This window comes from Triticum aestivum, chromosome 6B (genome assembly GCF_018294505.1).
Source record: "Triticum aestivum cultivar Chinese Spring chromosome 6B, IWGSC CS RefSeq v2.1, whole genome shotgun sequence".
NCBI lineage: Eukaryota > Viridiplantae > Streptophyta > Magnoliopsida > Poales > Poaceae > Triticum > Triticum aestivum.
This window is the reverse complement of record NC_057810.1, coordinates 98,132,720-98,150,961: the sequence shown is the minus strand read 5'-3', so window position 1 is coordinate 98,150,961 and position 18,242 is coordinate 98,132,720. Positions and strand designations below refer to the sequence as shown.

Genomic DNA, 18,242 nt, shown 5'->3' with positions numbered 1-18,242 from the left:
TTGAGTAGGCAATCAGGCACAATCCCTTGGAAGTGCATTTGAAGCCGAAAGCATATGCTTGCCCTTCGTTCATGTGGGTCCGAAGAAAGAAGTCGCTCCAGCCTTTAGTGATGGTGGCCCTTTTGTCAACTCCCTTATAAAGTGGGCCGTGATAGTGGTTGTTTCGTCTCCAGTTGTGATTGGAAGTTCACCGTGGTCAGCATCCATGTGTGGGAAAAGGGAACCCGTAGAAATAAAACATATGGAAATAAGTACTGATTGATTATAGATAGATGACTACTGATGATACATGTTTTACATGAGATCCAAAATGATGCCAAATATAAAAGTATCGGCAGGTACTGGTAGTAATACTAAGTCAGGTAGCAAAGGATTCTTGTGATTTGCAGAGGCCTTTGGACGTGCACTTCAAGGAGAAAACATATGTTTCTTTCATCATGGCTGTTTGAAAAGCATACCACACGGCAGTCTAAGCATAAGATCCAAAAGGATGATAAACATAGAAGTCTTGGTAGGCATCTATATTAATGCTAAGTTATATAGCAAGAGGCTCTTGCAACTTGCTTATATTGGGTAGACGATGAGGCGTGGTCGCTTGGAAGTGCATTTGAAGGCGAGCATATATATGCTTGCCCTTTGTTCATGTGAGCCTGACCGAAGAAGTCACTCATCCTCTAGTGATGGTTGCCCTTTTGTCAACACCCTTGATAAAGCGAGCTGTGACAGCATCCATGTGCGGGAAAAGGGAACCACAAAGTACTGAAAATAACAGTAAAGGTTAGTTAGTATATCATTTTATACCATGTCATTGTATGAAACAGAATAGGGTGATTGCAAAGGATTACCATTCTTTTGCCATGTGCTGCAAATGTTTTTGTCATGTAGCGATCAGGCGTGATGGTGTTGCGAATGATCTTTCGCAGTCTAAGAACATTATGGTTATAGAGCTTAACTGTGTTACCCCACACAATGTGGCGACTGAACTCATCTAAGTGATGGATGCCAAGCTCACCTATGTTAAATTATAGAAAGTTATACCATTTAGCAGTTGTGAGAGTTGTTGGAATGAGAAGAGTAATGTAACTCTTACCACGGGGAATGTTTTTTCAGGCTTTAGATGGATTTTCTTGCCTTTGAACTTTTGGGTTGAGCTTGCTTTGCATGGGCGATGAAGATACTTGAATGGCTTGTTGTGCTTCTGACACGGTGATGAATAGTTAAGATCATGGTAAGATAAAACAATGCCTATGATTTGAAACCTAAGTCAATAGTCGTCATAAGTATGTTTTTGAGCATTACCATGGGTAATTTGGCCACCGCTAATATCACTGATTGTGTCTGCCTCCTCCTGTTTAACTGATGTCATCTAGAAAGAAGTAGTAGAGTAATTAAGCTGACCTATCTGGCTGTGGTTTCAGTTGGAATGTTTAACAGTGATGCATGTGTCTTAATATAGTCTTTATCTTTATCTAATAACAAAGCAAATTGGGTTTCTTTCGTCCGTCATGGCATTTTTCAGAAAAGTCCCTCTATTTCAGAGAATTCAACCCGCAGTCCTGGTTTAAGTTAAAACGAATCGTTATTTTCGTATTTTACATAAAAGTCTCTGTCTTTTTTTGAAATCAACCCGCCGTCCGGATTTAAGTCACATCCGAACCTTTATTTTACATTTCTCGAAACCCCCCCGATGTTTTAGGTAATTCATCCGCGGATCATATTTAAGTCAAACAAATGCTTTTTAAAATCATCCATATCTTTTAAACCGTAACTCCGATTTGAACATGTTATATATGAAATATGATTAGAAAAATATGTAGAATATGAATATGAGATTTTTTTACCTTTTAAGTATTTTTAAATATTATTTTGGAATATATTCGTGTCAAACCAAATAATTTTCTAAATTATCTGTATCTTTTAAACCGTAACTTTGATTTTAACATATTATATATGAAATTTTATTAGAAAAATGTGTGGAATCTTAATATGATGTTAATTTTACATGTTAAATATTTTTAAAATATTGTTATGGAAGCAAACTTATAATTTATAATGCAATTCTTTTTTTTTCATACCTGCGACGATCCGGATTGCAAATAAACACCCCACTATAACCATATACGGAAAAGAAAACATCAATAACTACACATACATACCTCTGAAAAATGTCGCAGGGAAAAACAATAGATTTCTCATCGCGAGAGTGAGAGAAAGCGAGCGAGCGAGAGAGAGAGGGGGAAGAGAGAGGGAGAGACAGACGCCTTAGGATTAACCATATTCAACACAAGTTTTTTGTTGTTTTGTGTGAACACCGAGGCCATCGCCAGCGAGGGGGAGAAGGAGGATAAGCGGCAACACAAATATGATGCCTCGCAAAAATAAAGGAGATGGACCCATTGTGGTCTTGAGTGATGGTTGTTGAGTTAAGAGCGTGTGTTATTTTTTCTCTCCCGTTGCAACGCAAGATGGTTGTCTATGTAATGTTTTTTGAAACGAATGATTCGTGCTTGCTGCCTATGTATTTCTATATATAGATGCAAATGAGGTAATATAAACAATGCAAGAGATTATTCAGCAGAATAGTTCAGGTGTCATGGCGATCTTGAGACTGAGCGATGACCGATGGTTGCTCCCATATAGGTGGCCACGGCAACGCACGGGATGGTGCCATATTGCAATCAAGCATAACTATTTTCATGAACCTAGGTCAGACACGCTATCTTGTCAAGTCCAATGACTACAAGGTATCTTTTTTCAGTCGAACATGTTTATGGATCTGGCAACAGGTAGTCGCAGATTAATTTTCTAAATTGGGATGTTAGAAAAAGTGCATTCCATCCAGCGGAGTTGAACTACTGTCAAGTAGTAGTGCCAAAGGAAATAGAAGTCGTTATGAAAAGTAGTTTTCTATTTTCATCTCTTAACAAATACTCACAACATGCACAACAGCATATCCACCTGATGGTATAATATATCAATATCATGGCAATGGTGGATATTTTCTTATCAAAACTATGCATATAACCTGGCACCTTGATGCATATGTCCCAAACCTGCATATGAGGCTTTTCTGATCAGGAACTATATGGAAAAGATACATTCTTTATCTGATTGAAGCTCAAAAGTGATCACACTGGATCATATTCAAAATCGATCAAAAGTGACCAAATTGGAGCATATTCAAAATCTATAGCTTATAACTCTAGTAAAAAATATGCTTTTTCACACAGTAGCCAAGCAAGCACAAAAATTCTTGTTCATTACCTTTAGGCTTGGACAAACACGAGATCTAAAATAAAACAGTGCAATTTGGTCAGATAAGAAACATGCAACTATAGAATATTTTAGAGCCCATATATCTAATTTTTCTTATCCATAGGCTTGATGCACAAATGCCCCAGCAGAAACATTTTCATACACGTTTTAGTGTGGATCACTACATTGATCAAAGAAAACCAATGGGAACAAAGGAAGGCAACCTTTATACTTAAAATATGCATGCAAAACAAATAAACATCAGAACTACTTTGACAATCAACTAAAAAAGTAGGATGGTGCCTACATGAAATCCATTTGATCTGAGGTACACTGTTAACCATGTTTCTTGTTCTCAGAAAGATTTTGCACTTCATAAAGTTTCCGGGCTATCTGCAGTACATGGCAAGCCATGTGAGAATCGAGATCTGGTTAATGTATCGGAAGAGCTGAAAAAAGAATATGTTGCTACGTATTGGAAGGGCACAATATTAGTTAGATGGTCGATGCAATAAAGTGTACTTGTAAATCAAGGTTCAGGGAGATCAATGGATCCACTTACTGTAGTGGAACCAACAAAAGACTACACCAACAAGAGATGTCGTGCGCCCACGAGCTCCCACGAACCGCACCCACTGGAGAAAGAGGAGCCACTGCACAGGCAGCACCCCACGTCACATAAAGGACAACTTAATTCAGATGTGATATCAGACATGTGGCTTGAACTATTCAATCCAATTGTTTAGAATATAAAACAAAAGTATTATGGAATGTGCGGCAAATGCTGTCAGGAATGTAAAAATCAAGAGACTGACATTCACACCGAAATATGGTATATATGAACCTGAAATTTACAATAGGACTAACCTTGCAAAAGAAACGTGCATGGCTATATAAATGAAGGAGTTGCACCTTTAAGCATCCTTCTTGCGAAACCAGACAAACGATGTAGAAGAAACAATGCATAGAGATGGAAACCAAGGTATCAAATCAAAAGAGAAATACGACAAAAGCAATCATGTAGCAATTTCATAGTTCGACCAAAGCTTTTGCAGGAAGATATAAAAAACAGAAATACATGACAGAGGTTCAAACATAGGTTTGTTTTTCAAGAGAGTAGCTCTAACCAATTCAAGAGTTCCATGGTAACTGTGAGGTGAGAAACAACGAGAAGTTGCCATATTTTACTTGTCCAAATGAAGAACTCCATCTGCCTAGCTGCCTGAAAGTGAAAATAAATCAACTTGCATCAATAGCAAAAAACAAAGGAAGGCATGGACCATTTTCTTAAGCACCTATGAACTTAATTGAATGACACAGAGAAGAAAAAGCAAATGCATTCCACGATATGTTCCCACATGACCTGAGAAGATCGAAAGCATTTCAAATGAATTACATGATCTATAACTAAAACAATAGTGATGGTGATAGCTCCCGAGATATGATTTCAGTAGTGATGTGACTAAGTTGTCATCCGGAACCTGGGCTAGGAAAAGGAGACTCCTAGCGATGGCTCGACCAATGCAGGGCAATGGCGAGCGCCGGTGAGCGGAGCACATGCTGAGGGAGGCTGGACAGGCGTCTGGAGTGGCATACTGAGTCAAGTTTAGAAAGCAACACCACACCCTGCAATATTTGCGGTAAAATTACTTACTAAGGTATCGTGGACCCTGCAGTATACCCTGCATTATCATAGATGTAACTGCACCAACATGGACACACCAGTTACTAAAAAAGAACCTCTACAGCATTGAAAATGAACATATGGTGTGTGAACCATATCAATATGGCAAAGTAACCCATTTCATGATAGTGCCAATGGCTGAATATGCCACACGAACAAAAACACTCTATCGCTTGCTTCAGGTATTAATTTTGGATAACTTGCTATCAAAACATTGTGTTAAAAATCATTTTCTAACAAATATACCGAGAGACGCTTAGTTCAGCAAAATCAACCCGATTACATGACAAACTATCAAACATTGCACTATATCCAGTAATGGTTCACTGATGATGTCTAAGTCCTTTTGGTTCACTAATCTTTCTGAACTCATTCGTTTTTGAGAAATTATTTCTGAACCTGACATGCATATAATTTTTTTGGGAATAAATATAGCTTGTACATAGAAATAAAAATTGGTTCTCAACCACAAGATCAATACTGCATGCATTTAACAAGCCTAGTAATGCTTTTGGGAGTTGATGTATCTATTTAAAATTCAAATATCAATCTGCAGCAATAAATTCCTTCCTGATAGGTATTGCATACAACAAACTATAGACATGGAATATTCATTCCATGAACCAGAAGTAGAAGAGCTACCGGTAGATGCAAAAAAAACGAATTGCAACCAGGACTTCTAACAATATCTAACTATGTGCCAACAAGCTCAATATACCTCACTTTCGGGCGAAGTCAGATCCATTCTAGATCAGTGCAAGAAGATTCAATATTGCACCTATCACAAAATGCAGGACCTTGTCTGTATTTTGATGCGTCTCCAAATAGCAGCAATGTCACAATCTTCTGCCGCTTGCTCCCCTGTTCTAGTTCAAGCAAGAAAAATATATTCAGTAAACTGAAATGAAAATCTTTTAGGAAGTATGAACCAGAAGTAGAAGAGCTACCGGTAGATGCAAAAAAAACGAATTGCAACCAGGACTTCTAACAATATCTAACTATGTGCCAACAAACTCAATATACCTCACTTTTGGGAGAAGTCACGATCCATTCTAGATCAGTGCAAGAAGATTCAATATTGCACCTTTCACAAAATGCAGGACCTTGTCTGTATTTTGATGCATCTCCAAATAGCAACAATGTCACAATCTTCTGCCGCTTGCTCCCCTGTTCTAGTTCAAGCAAGAAAAATATATTCAGTAAACTGAAAAGAAAATCTTTTAGGAAGTAGGGGGCTTAGTGTAAAGAAATGGTTTTAGGATGGTCTGGTTCAAACATTTACTATGCCAATGCGTGTGTGCTATCTCCCGTATTTCTACCTTCCAGTAACCACAAAAGATGATTATTCCAAAACTACCAGTGAATACCGGTGTATGCATATACCGAGAAACAAAGATAAATAGGCTTCAGGTCTGATCTGTTTTCTTTACTAAATTACCGTGAATAATATTTGGACCCATATTTATCATGACCAGCTCTCAACTGATATGTAGTTGACAAGCAGTGAGCCATGCTTTCTTTCCTAAAAAAAGCATTGTATTTAAAATCTGTAACCCACAATTTTTGTGAATTAAGAAAACTCATAGCAGCGACAGAGAGGCGCGGCGACTGCCTGATATGGAGTTGTCAGGAAGCTGTAAGAGCGGAGCTTTCTTTCCTAAAAGAGCATTGTATTCAAAAATATGTATCCCATAGATGGAAGTGAGCAAAAGGAACGAAATTGACCTTTCATCACTTGAATTTGGTTGGAGTTCAAATCCATTGAAGATAAAGTAAGTTTGAATCAGCCAAATAATTGCAATCTCGGACCACATAATATGAGACACTGTGCGAATATAGCTGCAACGCTAGAGAAGAACGAAGTTGTCAAATATATAAATAGGATGAGTGAACTACTGGACTTATCTTCAAGGTAGGGACACAAAAAAACGGGATGGAGCAAGCTAAGAAATTAGAATTTGGCCAGAAGAAACACGTCGATTAAGAGAACAAGATTCACAACAGATTAACGTACATCAATGAAAAACGAAAACCAAATTTCTCTGGAGATCAACATAACAGAGTATCAAATTACATCGTTCCTCTAGCCAATTGTTCTCAAATTAAACTATCCTAATATTATGAACATGCTTACTAAAATAGACTACAAAAAACTTAGGTGATTCTCTTCTTATTACCGGTTTCATGTGTGCACTGATGAACCAGGGAAAAGCCAATCTAAACAAGTATTATGTGGATATTATAGAGCATATTTTTCATATCTAATCAACTTGACAGGCACATAGCAAAATTTCTAACCAACATATCTGCATAGTACACTGAAAGTAGAGTAAGCAAACTCACCTCATGAGTGGAAGTTGGCTATCTAATCCTGAAGCAATAGTGATGGTGGTTGGTTCGGCCTATGCCCATTGGGTCGTGATATCTTGCTATTGCAGAAATGCTCTTCCCCGTTGCAACAACTATTCTAAAAGTACGAACATGGATGTGACTGTCTAAAGATAGGAGCCTAGAATAAATAAACTTCATATTACCAATCATAGTGACAAAACCATGCTAAAATAAATTACTTTGTAGGTTAGAAATCTTGCTCATCTACATCATAGACAACATAATTAAAATCCAAGTTACTGTTTTGCTTATCTTCATCTCAAAGAAATAAAGCCAAAGTTGTTGCTTTGCTCATCTAGATCACAGAGGTTGAACAGAAATAAATCCCAAGTTACTATTTCTATTGGTATCTATAAAATCTACTTCCAAGCAATTAACTAAGCACTCCATAAGCATAAATAAAAAAAAGTATATAGTTCAATAACTGTAGAAAGTATATAGTATCATCACATATACAGAGCACATCTTAATTTCGAAAGACAATAAAAAGTATCACAACTAACAACTTAAAAGCATATAGAAACACGTCTAGAAAACAGACAAGCAGGATAGTGTTTGTTGTCATCAACACCTCAATACTAAATATTCGCTAAAACCTGCTATTACAGTAAAATATTAGAAAGAGTACCTTGATAAACTAAAGATAGTTCGATCGTACACATTAAATCTGCGCATGGAATTTCTTTTTAAACAAAACACTACATTTAGAACAGTAGAAGGTCACTCTTGCATACAAAAATTGTAGTATATATTAAAACTGACCATACTGAAGGGTGGCAAGGTTATTCACTGGCTCCATTAGACACATCGATTGTGTCACTTGCTGCAAGAGCATCCTGATGAGCACTACCCGGTTCCATAAACTCCTCCCATAAAATAAGTATTTTGTTGTATGTCCCAGCTTAAGGCATTAGCCCGTCATTAGTTACCTAAAGTACAATTACTTTGTAAGGATACAACAAATATGCATGAAGATTCCTCAAAAAGAAGTGCACTATTTTTTTACTCATGGCAATATAACCAGAATAATAAGATCAGCAACTGGTAAAAACTCAACCTGATGAGTGACGTACACCACTGATTTTAGCCAAAGCCTCAAGAAAGCATCTGTACAAAAGTTAAGAAATCTTAAGCAGTGACTTGTCAAATTCCCGTGAACAGAACACTAAAGATAGTATCATTATACCTGGAATATGTGGGATCATGTATGAGCATAGAGTGCGCTTCAAGGATCATCAAACAAATAAATATTAGCAGTCCGACACATAGTTAGTGCTATCTGATTCCAATCATAGAAATCATGCATATATGTAGACAAAGCAGATGAGGGCCTTGTTGGGGTTGCAAAGAAGTCTAACAAGTTGCAGATTCCTGTTGTCGTTGGAATCGTCATCGTGCACCAGCTGCAACTGCCGTCACCGACCCGCTGAGGACGCGGTCTGCTGCACGGCTAGACGAACTGCCTCCTATTGAGCGATGAAAAGGAGGAAGAGGCGGAGCGCAAGTAGGAGTTGAGAGTTTTCTTCAATTGCAGGATATAGCTTCACAAGATCTTCGACAAGAAAATCATGCAACTCCACGGCAAATTCAACCCCAGTAGGTCCACCACCGATAATCACAAAGTGAAGGATCTTCCTTTTCTCCTCTTCACTGAGGTTAGGAAGTGACTCCTTTTCAAAGCAGTCTATCACGCTCTTCTGAATCTTTTGGGCATCCTCCACTACCTGACATTTACAATGTGAGGCTGTAAGCACAAGATATGACTAATACTGCACTGTACAAATACCATATATCTCGAGAGTTTGCAGGAAATTAAACTGTAACTTGCATCTCAGGATTGAAACATGAGAAATAGCAGAACAGTAAAGAAACACACAATGCCAATCAGGATTTTACCTTCAGAAAGTGGCAATGCTCCATCACACCAGGAGTGTTGAATGTATTCACAGTAACTCCAAGAGCAAGAACCAAGTAACATAATCAACCATGAAATCACCATTCCCGTCCAAATTAGTCTCAACAGCAGAGCGGCAGTGGATCATTGGATCGATCTTGAAGCACTCTGGTAAATATTCACATGTTTGATTGGAGTATAACCTGGAAACAAAATCAATCTCGAAAGATTACAAAGAGGGAGGAGGCCGCATGAAGAGATAGGTAGAGATAGATAGATAGATAGATAGAGAGAGAGAGAGAGAGTATTTGGTGAAGCTCACCTCGGTGTGTTGGCATCGGATGTCGTCGCCGTCGGGTTGGTGCTCAGCTGGCCAGGGCGATGATGCGGCAAAGAGGAGGACGCGCAGTCCGAGTTGGGAAGGCCTCCACCCCAGGCTGTGGACCCGATGCTACCCTGCTCCCCCAGCACGGCGACCTGTTGGGCGGCGAGGAAGAGGTAGCAGTGGCCCGAGCTGGCTCGGGAACCTCCTGTTGAGCCTGCGAGGAGAGGGTTGCGTGGCACAGGAGCTGCATGGTGTCGTCTCACACCCACTGAGGCTGTCGTCTGCCGCACCACCGCGCGAGCCGTCGGTCAACGCTGCACCTCCCTCTCCTCTTTCCTCTCTCTTTCTCCTTCCTATCCTTCCTTCTCTCTCCCTCATTTTCTCTTTTTCCCGCAGGGACCGATCCATGGCGCTGGATCGATTCGAGCGTTGCCCTTCCCTTGCAGGTCGCCGCCGCGCCCGCACGCCTCGGGTCCGGTGGGATCCGGGATGACGAGGGGGGATGGGATGCGTGAGGGAATGGGATGCATGAGGGGAAGGTCGCCGCCGCGCCACCATCTCCCCCCTCCTCCTCCGCCACCAGAGGGGGCCGCCGCCACCGTTGTCGAGGGAGTGGAGGGGATGAGGACGCTGTAGGGGGAAAAGATTTTAGGGCTGGAGACGAGGGGGATGGAGGAGAAAGCGGACGGGCGCGGGGCTCACCACAGAGCGGTGTTTTTTTCCTTTGCGTGGTGCGCTGTGGCCCCACGCGCGGTGCGATGCGGTGGTTTTTCCTCGCGTGGTACCGTGCGCTCGAGGCATTGGTTGTGCCTAGCACTTCTTGAGGCTTTATATGTTAGACTAGATGACCAGTTGCGCCAATGGCGCAAAGGCCAAGGGTAAACCATGTATTGAAAGAGTGTACATTAATATTATTCAGGCACATATTGAAACATATGAGAAAAATCCACTTACTATAAATACAAGCGATGCAATACCCATATAATGTACCAGGACATATCTGTATTAATAGAACCGTTAATTAGTTAGACACAAATCCACACCCGAGAAGCACATTGCACAGGGTTAAAAAATTTAAGCCTCACATTCCCAAGCAATCTTAAGGAGGCCAACAGAATTGAAATCACTGATGCAAGCATCAGCAGTTAGAAATATTTATACACACAACTTCTTTATTGTAGTCATATGATGATGAAATCGGTACGTAAATCAGCACCAAGGATAGCCGATCAGACAAATAAAAATCCTGCATCCCACTGAACAACAATATTATGCAGGACTCATTTTAAAAGGCCCTCAGTTCTAATTTCTATAAGAGCTTGAAGCTTTGGAGCCAAGGCTACGAACCTTCTCTATTGTGACTTCTAAATGTACCTATGAAAGTAAGGATCAGGAACATTCTCTATTAAACCAACAAACTGAACAATGAGAACTTGAAATATGTAAAAGTACTAATGAAAGTATTTAATCTGTGCATGTACAGTGGACAAAGATTACAACACACGGCATGTTGCAAACATCCTAACCAGCGTACTTTTGATGTAACATGAGAACTTGAAATGTGTTAAATAGAGAGAAAAGGCTAATGACCTGTCTACAAATTAGAAGTGAATTGAATATTTACTATAATGTAACATGAGAACTTGAAATATGTTAAATAGAGAGAAAGGGCTAATATCTGGTCTAAAGAACAGAACAAATTTGAATATCAGTTTCGCCAACCCTGGATGATCCAACTCACTTGGTATAATCCAGGAAATTAGGGAGCAAATATAAGTAATCCTTCAAGACGCTAGCAACATCTTCAGGATTCGACGGAAGGCATGTAGTGGAGTACTCACAGAGGAAATCGCTGCCAGATAGGCCCTTGGCATCGAACAGAAGACCGCACCTTGTTGCATTCTTCTCCTGCCGTTGTAGCTCCCTCTCCTGTGTCCTCTCAAAATTAAGGAAAGAGCAGTAAAGTAGTGAACAGAGGTATCTAAGACGTATAACTCAAACAACAATTTCTTTCGCCCAAACAAACTAAAAGAATTTTATGTTTGGTAGCATATATCCAAGGGAACAGACATGTTGTCTGTCTTATTTCCTTGACACAAATATACCGAACAATAAAATGGATCACACCTTCTTTTATACATATAGGCAAGCCAACCATCCAACGGTCTATGTATGTAACTAAATCAATAATCTAAAACCAGCAAGCAACATGCTTGAAGGAAACACATGCTACTCTCACAAGCACGATCTGGTTCACAGGAATTAGATACAGATTGTTTAAATAAACAAAGGGAAACACATTGTACTCTCCCAAGCAAAACCAGAAACCTGAATAAATGACCGGAGGCCAAGTTCACATATGCTCCAGCCATGATTTGCCCCCAATTTTCTGCAACCAAAATGAAAGTGTGTCATTAATTTAGCAGCGGGTACAAGCACATACTTAACAAGGGACAATCCTAACTTGGGATTCAGAGGCAAGAAACAGTTCGAACATGTGTGCGTGACTAATTTAGTAGCTGGTACAACCACTTAACAGGGGACAATTCTAACCTAGGTTTCAGAGGGAAATGGTTAAAGAGGTAGTAGGATTTAAGTCCTAAACAGTGTAGCATGTAAAATATTATGACATCACTACATAGACAGAGCTATATGCCTATGCTAAGCTTCAGTCAACTTATAAGTTTGTTATCACTTATAACTACAGAACATGTCAAAATCATAAATTAGAGTTAACTCTATCTCTACCATTATGTTTTTCATACAACTGTCAAATTTTACCAATCATGTTTATCGGAAAAAATCAAATAGTGAACATTGAAAAACGGACCCAATCATGTTTAGAAGAAGTTATGTACATGCAACCTAGAGAAACAGTTTATAAAGTACATAAATCCAATACAAATTACCTCAAGAGCAGCTTCCAACGATTCAGATGAGAGACTCAGTTCTGATTGTATATCACCAACACTAACTTTTCCTTGGTCAATTAGCTGCCAAGTAAAAGCATAAAACCCACTTAACTAATAACACCAAAACATATGTACAAAAATCTTGCTCTGTAAGATTAGCAGGTACCTTTCTAAGAAATGTAGAAACATCACCAGAATTGCTCACAAGATTCCCAGCCCATGTAGGCTGATCAACAACCATATTTGTGCATTGAACTTGTTGATTTTCCGTGCCTCTAATATCACATGTTGAGGTAACGAGCTCTATTGTCTGTGCTTTGTTTAGGTTGGACAAACCTGAGCTCATGGGTGTGAGGTTCATGAATTTGTCTTTACTCTTGCGCTTAGATCTTATTTGAGCAGAATTTTCATCATCCAGCCCAACTTATGTGGTATCCTGTTCAGCAACACCATTGACAAGGTGTATGGAGCTAATTCCTCTGACTCCAGAATGCTTTGAGCAAAATATCCACAACTCAACCTACAAATAGATATATACAAGAAAAATATTAGCAAGCATAAACAACCAAGGTAAACAACATACACGAGAAGAAATAGCCTACCATTCTTAAGCCCAGATTTTCCCCATATCTCCACTTGATGTTTTTTCTATCTTGCGCATATAGGATGAAAGCAAGCCCAGCATGTCCCTGGAAAAAATAAGCAGTTAGTAACCAAAAAGCAACCTATATCAACAAGGTTAAAGAAAGTGTTAGGTGACCTGGTGGCCAGATCCATCCCTTTGTGTTCACCAGCAGGGGAGTACATGAGAGAAGAAGAGATCTGGAAGAAGGGATGGGTGGGGAGCAGTAGAGAGGAGACAATACCAAAGAAATGACGTCGCGCATCCGCCGCGTGCCTTGTCCGGGCAGGAGGTCCGGCCCTGCCACACCCCTCTTCTCCCCTTCACGTCCCTCTTATCTCTCTCCCTCTCATCTTCTCACCCCTCGCTCCTCTCCAGATGCCCCCACACTCTCCTCCTCCTCCTCCTCACCCGTCTCATCAAGCGCAAAGGGCAAGAGTGAACCAAGGACTGATAACTTGATCGAGGAAGAAACTTCATTTCCTTAATAGCATTTGGCATATTAGAATAAAAATGAAGTACCATCAGGTTGATCTCTAATTTTCACTGAACTAACAAAAACACATTTTACACTGCCCACGTACTACTATTACTGTCCATTTGGAGCAGAATTTGTAAGTGAATGTTTATCTACTGCTGCACTCAAGTTATCATATGCTTGAACTAAAACATTCCTATCTTCAACTAAATATATCATTGTGACCGAGCACACACAATCCAATAACTAAAATACTACAGTTATTTGGTTACAAAAAGAAACTTAAGTATGGAATCAACAGAAGATAAATAGTATAACTGTTTCACAAACTAATATAGCTACAACTTGTTTTCTAGTATATCTTGCAGAGTCGCATTCATGACCAGATACCACGTAAGTAAGCTCTATATTGTACTTGCCTTAACAGAGGTTGAGTGTTGCACGATGAGTTTTGTAGCGTCCGCATGATCCTTGTTCATGTGGCCCTGTGGAATACACGCAGCTAACTTGAGCATAAATACGCCAAATTAAGATCAATAATGGCCAATGCTACAGCATCAGCTTGATTAGCTGAAATTAATGAGAATGATATACACACTACGCTGACTGAACTTTGTACACACTTAAGACAGCAAAACCAATGCATGGAGTTCTACAATAATTATCTGTCCTTGTTATCTCACATCAGCTTGATTAGCTGAAATTAATCAGAATGATATACACACTACGCTGATTGAACTTTGTACACACTTAAGACAGCAAAACCAATGCATGAAGTTCTACAATAATTATCTCTCCTGCTTGTTAGCTCAGCAGTTTGTAGCTAGCAAAGCTCTAGTATTCACATGGAGTGTAAAACAAATGGCTGGAAACAACATTAACCTGGCTTTACCTAAGTTCGTAAATAGAAGGAAACTCAATTGGGAACCGACATCAAGATTTGATTGTTCCAACAGGGAATGACTGAACATTTATCCGGACAACAACAAATCTGATCTGTTGTTTATAGTGTTCAAGTGCAGCGTCTGATTTGGTGTGATCGTCAGACATAGCAACTGTGAGGAAAAATGCAGAAAAGTTCAGGTAATCCAACCCTATGCTGTAAGGAACAGATTGAGGATTTAATAACCAGCCAATGCAGCATCAAATACGGTTACTGATAAGTGGCAAGAAAACTGCATGTATAACAGTACATATCGCGGCAGACAGAGGTGATTAGCTTTCAAGGGGATAAATACCTTTGGTGTAGCCGCTGCAGGCGACACTGGACGGACCAATGTTCTTGTTCCTCCGGCAAACTCTGTGGCGACATTGGACGCTTCGTGCAAATTTCGACGGAATTTGATGGAGATTATGGCCCAAGGACGCAAATTGATGGAGATTCCGGCTGAGGACCCCTCCATCTTATAGCAGCCAAGTTAAATCCTGGTCGGGCACTCAATCGATCTGTGTTGGATAATGACACGGTCACGAATTCAGTCCAAATCAGACACCGGAGTAGGATATCAGAGATTAAGAAGCTTACCTACAGTTCACGCAGCCTAGCAGATGCATATGGGCTTCTGCTGCCCACTGCCTCTACTTGCCACCGCTGCTGCTGCTTGCCACTGCTCCTCCCAGCTGATATGCAGGCCCTATAAGAACTAACGGGATGACACGAGAACAGTATGGTATAGAAACAGAAGATCTGGGCAAGAAGGAATGGAAAAATACAAACCTATATTATACATACTATTACAGTTCGATATGAAGATTCTCAAGAGAAATGTGTAAACTAAAATACTAAAAAGAATCGTAGCCAATTAAAAAATGACTGCATACACATATACAGATTTTCAGGAGAAATGTGTAAACTAAAACACCTAACAAATATTTGAATCATGTATATGCAAAGCACATTGCTAGCACGACCCACCATGCAAACGATCATCATAAATACTTGTGAAGCTGTCTCAAGACCCTCTCCCATTTGAAGCCGCACCTCCCTGTCTCTCCTGCAGATCGAATCCAGCGCTGCCGCCATCGCCGGGAAGCTCGCCTCCGCACCCGGGGCAGACAAGATGCGGGGTATGGGTTTATTAGCCCCAGTAAAATGACTTGCTCCCTTAGAATTCTTCGCATAAAGTCACGAACTGTAGTTCAATATATTTTTTATTTCTCTGATACACCTCTCATTAGATAAATGGATCTGGATCTGAAAAATATATACTAATGGTCAACAAAAGTAGAGTAGTCCCTTTGGAAAGGGCAAAAGGGAATAAAAGCACGGCTAAAATATATACCATTCATGCCCTGTCTCAACAATTTCTGCATCTCATCATAATTAAAACATGATTCGCATCTAATCAGAACTAAAAACTAGTTAACAGCTCGATCAATGCCAGCATTTAAAATCTGAACACCCTACAATCCTGTAATGCAATAACAAAGAAAAACTGAATAGTGGTTGTCCCCCTTGATTCTTCAACATGTCCTCTCTTCTGCCTCCCTATCCTACAATACAACAACCAAGAAATAGAGCCAATTAATCATAAGCGCATAGCAATAAGACCAAAAAGATTGGTTCAGTTGAACTATTAGTAAGCAGGAGACACGACGAAGATCAAGAATTTACAGACATCATGTGCAAACATGCAACATATCATCATTGCAGTACTGCCACAAGTATCGATCACTAATTACAATATCATGACAGAATGCTCATGTGGCCATTCTTATCCCAAGATATGCCACCTTCTTCTATGTGGCATATTCTAATGCAAGTATGGACCAAGAATATGTTCTAATTACTTGCTAGCACTCCAAGATAATTATGGAACATGCAAGTATGGGCCAGCGAATCGATTATATGTGCAGGTACAAAAGATAAAGTGGATAACCAGCCAATTAGGTAAAACTGTAAAAAAAATAAACACCTGACTGTACTTCCACTAAAGCTATTGCAGCATAGGTAGTTTTTTGCTCTTGGTCTGCACCAATGGACCCAAGGTATCATGCTCTTGTGTTAGAGAATACCATGTTTTCTTTTTTATTCTTTGTTTATATTGGCATGTGAAATGCAATTCACCACTTTGTACTCAGACTTGTTTTGCCCATACACCAGAAGCACCAGAAGGCAAACATAAACAATAAACAGGAGGCAACAATGAATTAAAAAACAGAGGATATGCATATGCTAATGAATTAAAAGTAAACATTTGGAAATATCCCAAATGGTAAATCTATCACGAGAAGTTTCTTATGAATCTTTGTAGCAATTTTTTAGAGAGCATCAAACATGTAATCAGATAATTCTTTGTAAGCATGCATCCAAATTCATACTTGGACAGAGTGTAGAACAAGGGGCAGCAGATCAACACCCCCTTCAGTAAACAAACAGCAACCCCTGGCAGTACTGCAAAAGAAATCATGTAACTGAGATAAGCACTGATATAGCCATAGAATATATGAACAATCAGATTCAGTTGACCACTCTGTTCCTGCCAATGCCCTCCATGAGCTAATGAGAGGATCGATTCAATTGAAGGAAGCTTCCTCGTAGCAACATGGCCAAAACTATATGTGATTGCAAGCACACGGGATTGCTAGGTACAGATCAATTGAAAGAAATCTTAAGAACAAAAAACAAAATTTCCAAACATGCATCTTTTGAGCAGTACATGTATGTGTTGCTTATTCACCTTCTTTGCCATGGCTTGCTGCTCCAAGCACGTGCAGCCCCATATCCTCCATGGTTTGCTACTCCAAAACTGAGCAGCCCCCAAATCCTCCATTTTTACTGTTCTGTGTGTTTCTTCGTGTGAGAAAGGAGAAGAAATGACATAGAGAGGGAGAGAAGGGACGTGGTCACCTGTAGACTGTGATCAAGCCGCCCTGGAAGCAAGGTCCCGCCCGACCTCGCCGGTGCAGGCCGACGCCGGCGGTGGAAGACAACGAGCCGGCGGCACTCCTTCCGGTGGTCCTCTCCTGTTGGCCGTCGACCCCCTCTCCTCTTTCCTCTCTCTTTCTCCCTCCTCTCATGTTCTTCCTTCTCTCTCTCCCTCTCATCTTCTCTATCCCGCAGATCAAATCGAGCGGCGCTGCCACCGCCCTTTGTCTGCAGGTCGTCACGCTCCTTCCGGTCACCCTCTCTCATCCGTCGTCACACCTCGCTCTCCTCTTTACTCTATCTTTCTCCCTCCTCTCCTTCCTTGTCTCTCTCCCTCTCTCATCTTTTCTCTTCAGCAGATCGGATCGAGCGCCGCCGTTCTTTGCCGCCGCTGGAGAGGGCAGTGAAGAGGAGGAAGAGGCGGCACGATGGAGAGCAGGGCAGAAGGGGAGGAGGCGGCGGCGGCTCCGTGGAGAGGGAGGGGAGCGGGGCGGCTAGGGTTGGAGGGGAGGGGATTGGGTGTGCGTGTGGCTCGGGTGGACGAGGGAGGGAGGAGCGAGGGGCGCGGGGCTATGGATTGGGGCTAGCGTTCGCACGGTGCGGTGTTTTTTGTGCTCGCGTGGTGCGCTGCAACCCCACGCGCGGGCACGGTGCGGTGGTCTTTTTTCCCTCGCGTGGTACCGTGCGCTCGAGGCCTTCGTTGTGACTATCACTCTAGGAGCCTTTATATGTTCAATTTGGAATTTCATAGTTTCACCAGTGGGGACTTTCTGAGGTTTGGATGATGTATCTTTCCTTGCAGGTGCCTCTTTG

The 18,242-nt window shown here is 40.7% G+C and overlaps 2 long non-coding RNA genes across 52 annotated transcripts; both read right to left on the bottom strand.

The window, feature by feature from the left end:
• Positions 1 to 263: 263 nt before the first annotated feature.
• Positions 264 to 1,755, bottom strand: LOC123133646 (uncharacterized). Of its 2 annotated transcripts, none has more exons than XR_006465337.1 (4): positions 1,300 to 1,755; positions 1,091 to 1,198; positions 846 to 1,012; positions 264 to 759 (listed from the first exon to the last, which is right to left on the bottom strand). It is a non-coding gene; the product is annotated as an uncharacterized lncRNA (long non-coding RNA). The 2 variants fall into 2 exon arrangements; XR_006465338.1 differs by having other exon boundaries at positions 1,091 to 1,195.
• Positions 1,756 to 2,844: 1,089 nt separating this feature from the next.
• LOC123135997 (uncharacterized) lies at positions 2,845 to 18,008 on the bottom strand. 50 transcript variants are annotated; one of them, XR_006466458.1, is made up of 27 exons: positions 17,412 to 18,007; positions 17,242 to 17,344; positions 16,883 to 16,955; positions 15,477 to 16,054; positions 15,087 to 15,195; positions 14,800 to 15,007; positions 14,454 to 14,616; positions 13,328 to 14,046; positions 13,064 to 13,150; positions 12,628 to 12,981; positions 12,459 to 12,542; positions 11,878 to 11,938; positions 10,252 to 11,478; positions 9,547 to 10,179; positions 9,227 to 9,427; positions 8,517 to 9,054; positions 8,388 to 8,437; positions 8,093 to 8,259; positions 7,283 to 7,406; positions 6,665 to 6,786; positions 5,963 to 6,106; positions 5,658 to 5,805; positions 4,551 to 4,881; positions 4,383 to 4,477; positions 4,123 to 4,178; positions 3,818 to 3,908; positions 3,343 to 3,648 (listed from the first exon to the last, which is right to left on the bottom strand). It is a non-coding gene; the product is annotated as an uncharacterized lncRNA (long non-coding RNA). The 50 variants fall into 50 exon arrangements; XR_006466450.1 differs by having other exon boundaries at positions 4,123 to 4,477; positions 4,551 to 4,618; positions 4,737 to 4,881; XR_006466461.1 differs by having other exon boundaries at positions 4,123 to 4,144; positions 17,412 to 18,006.
• Between the last annotated feature and the right edge of the window lie 234 nt (positions 18,009 to 18,242).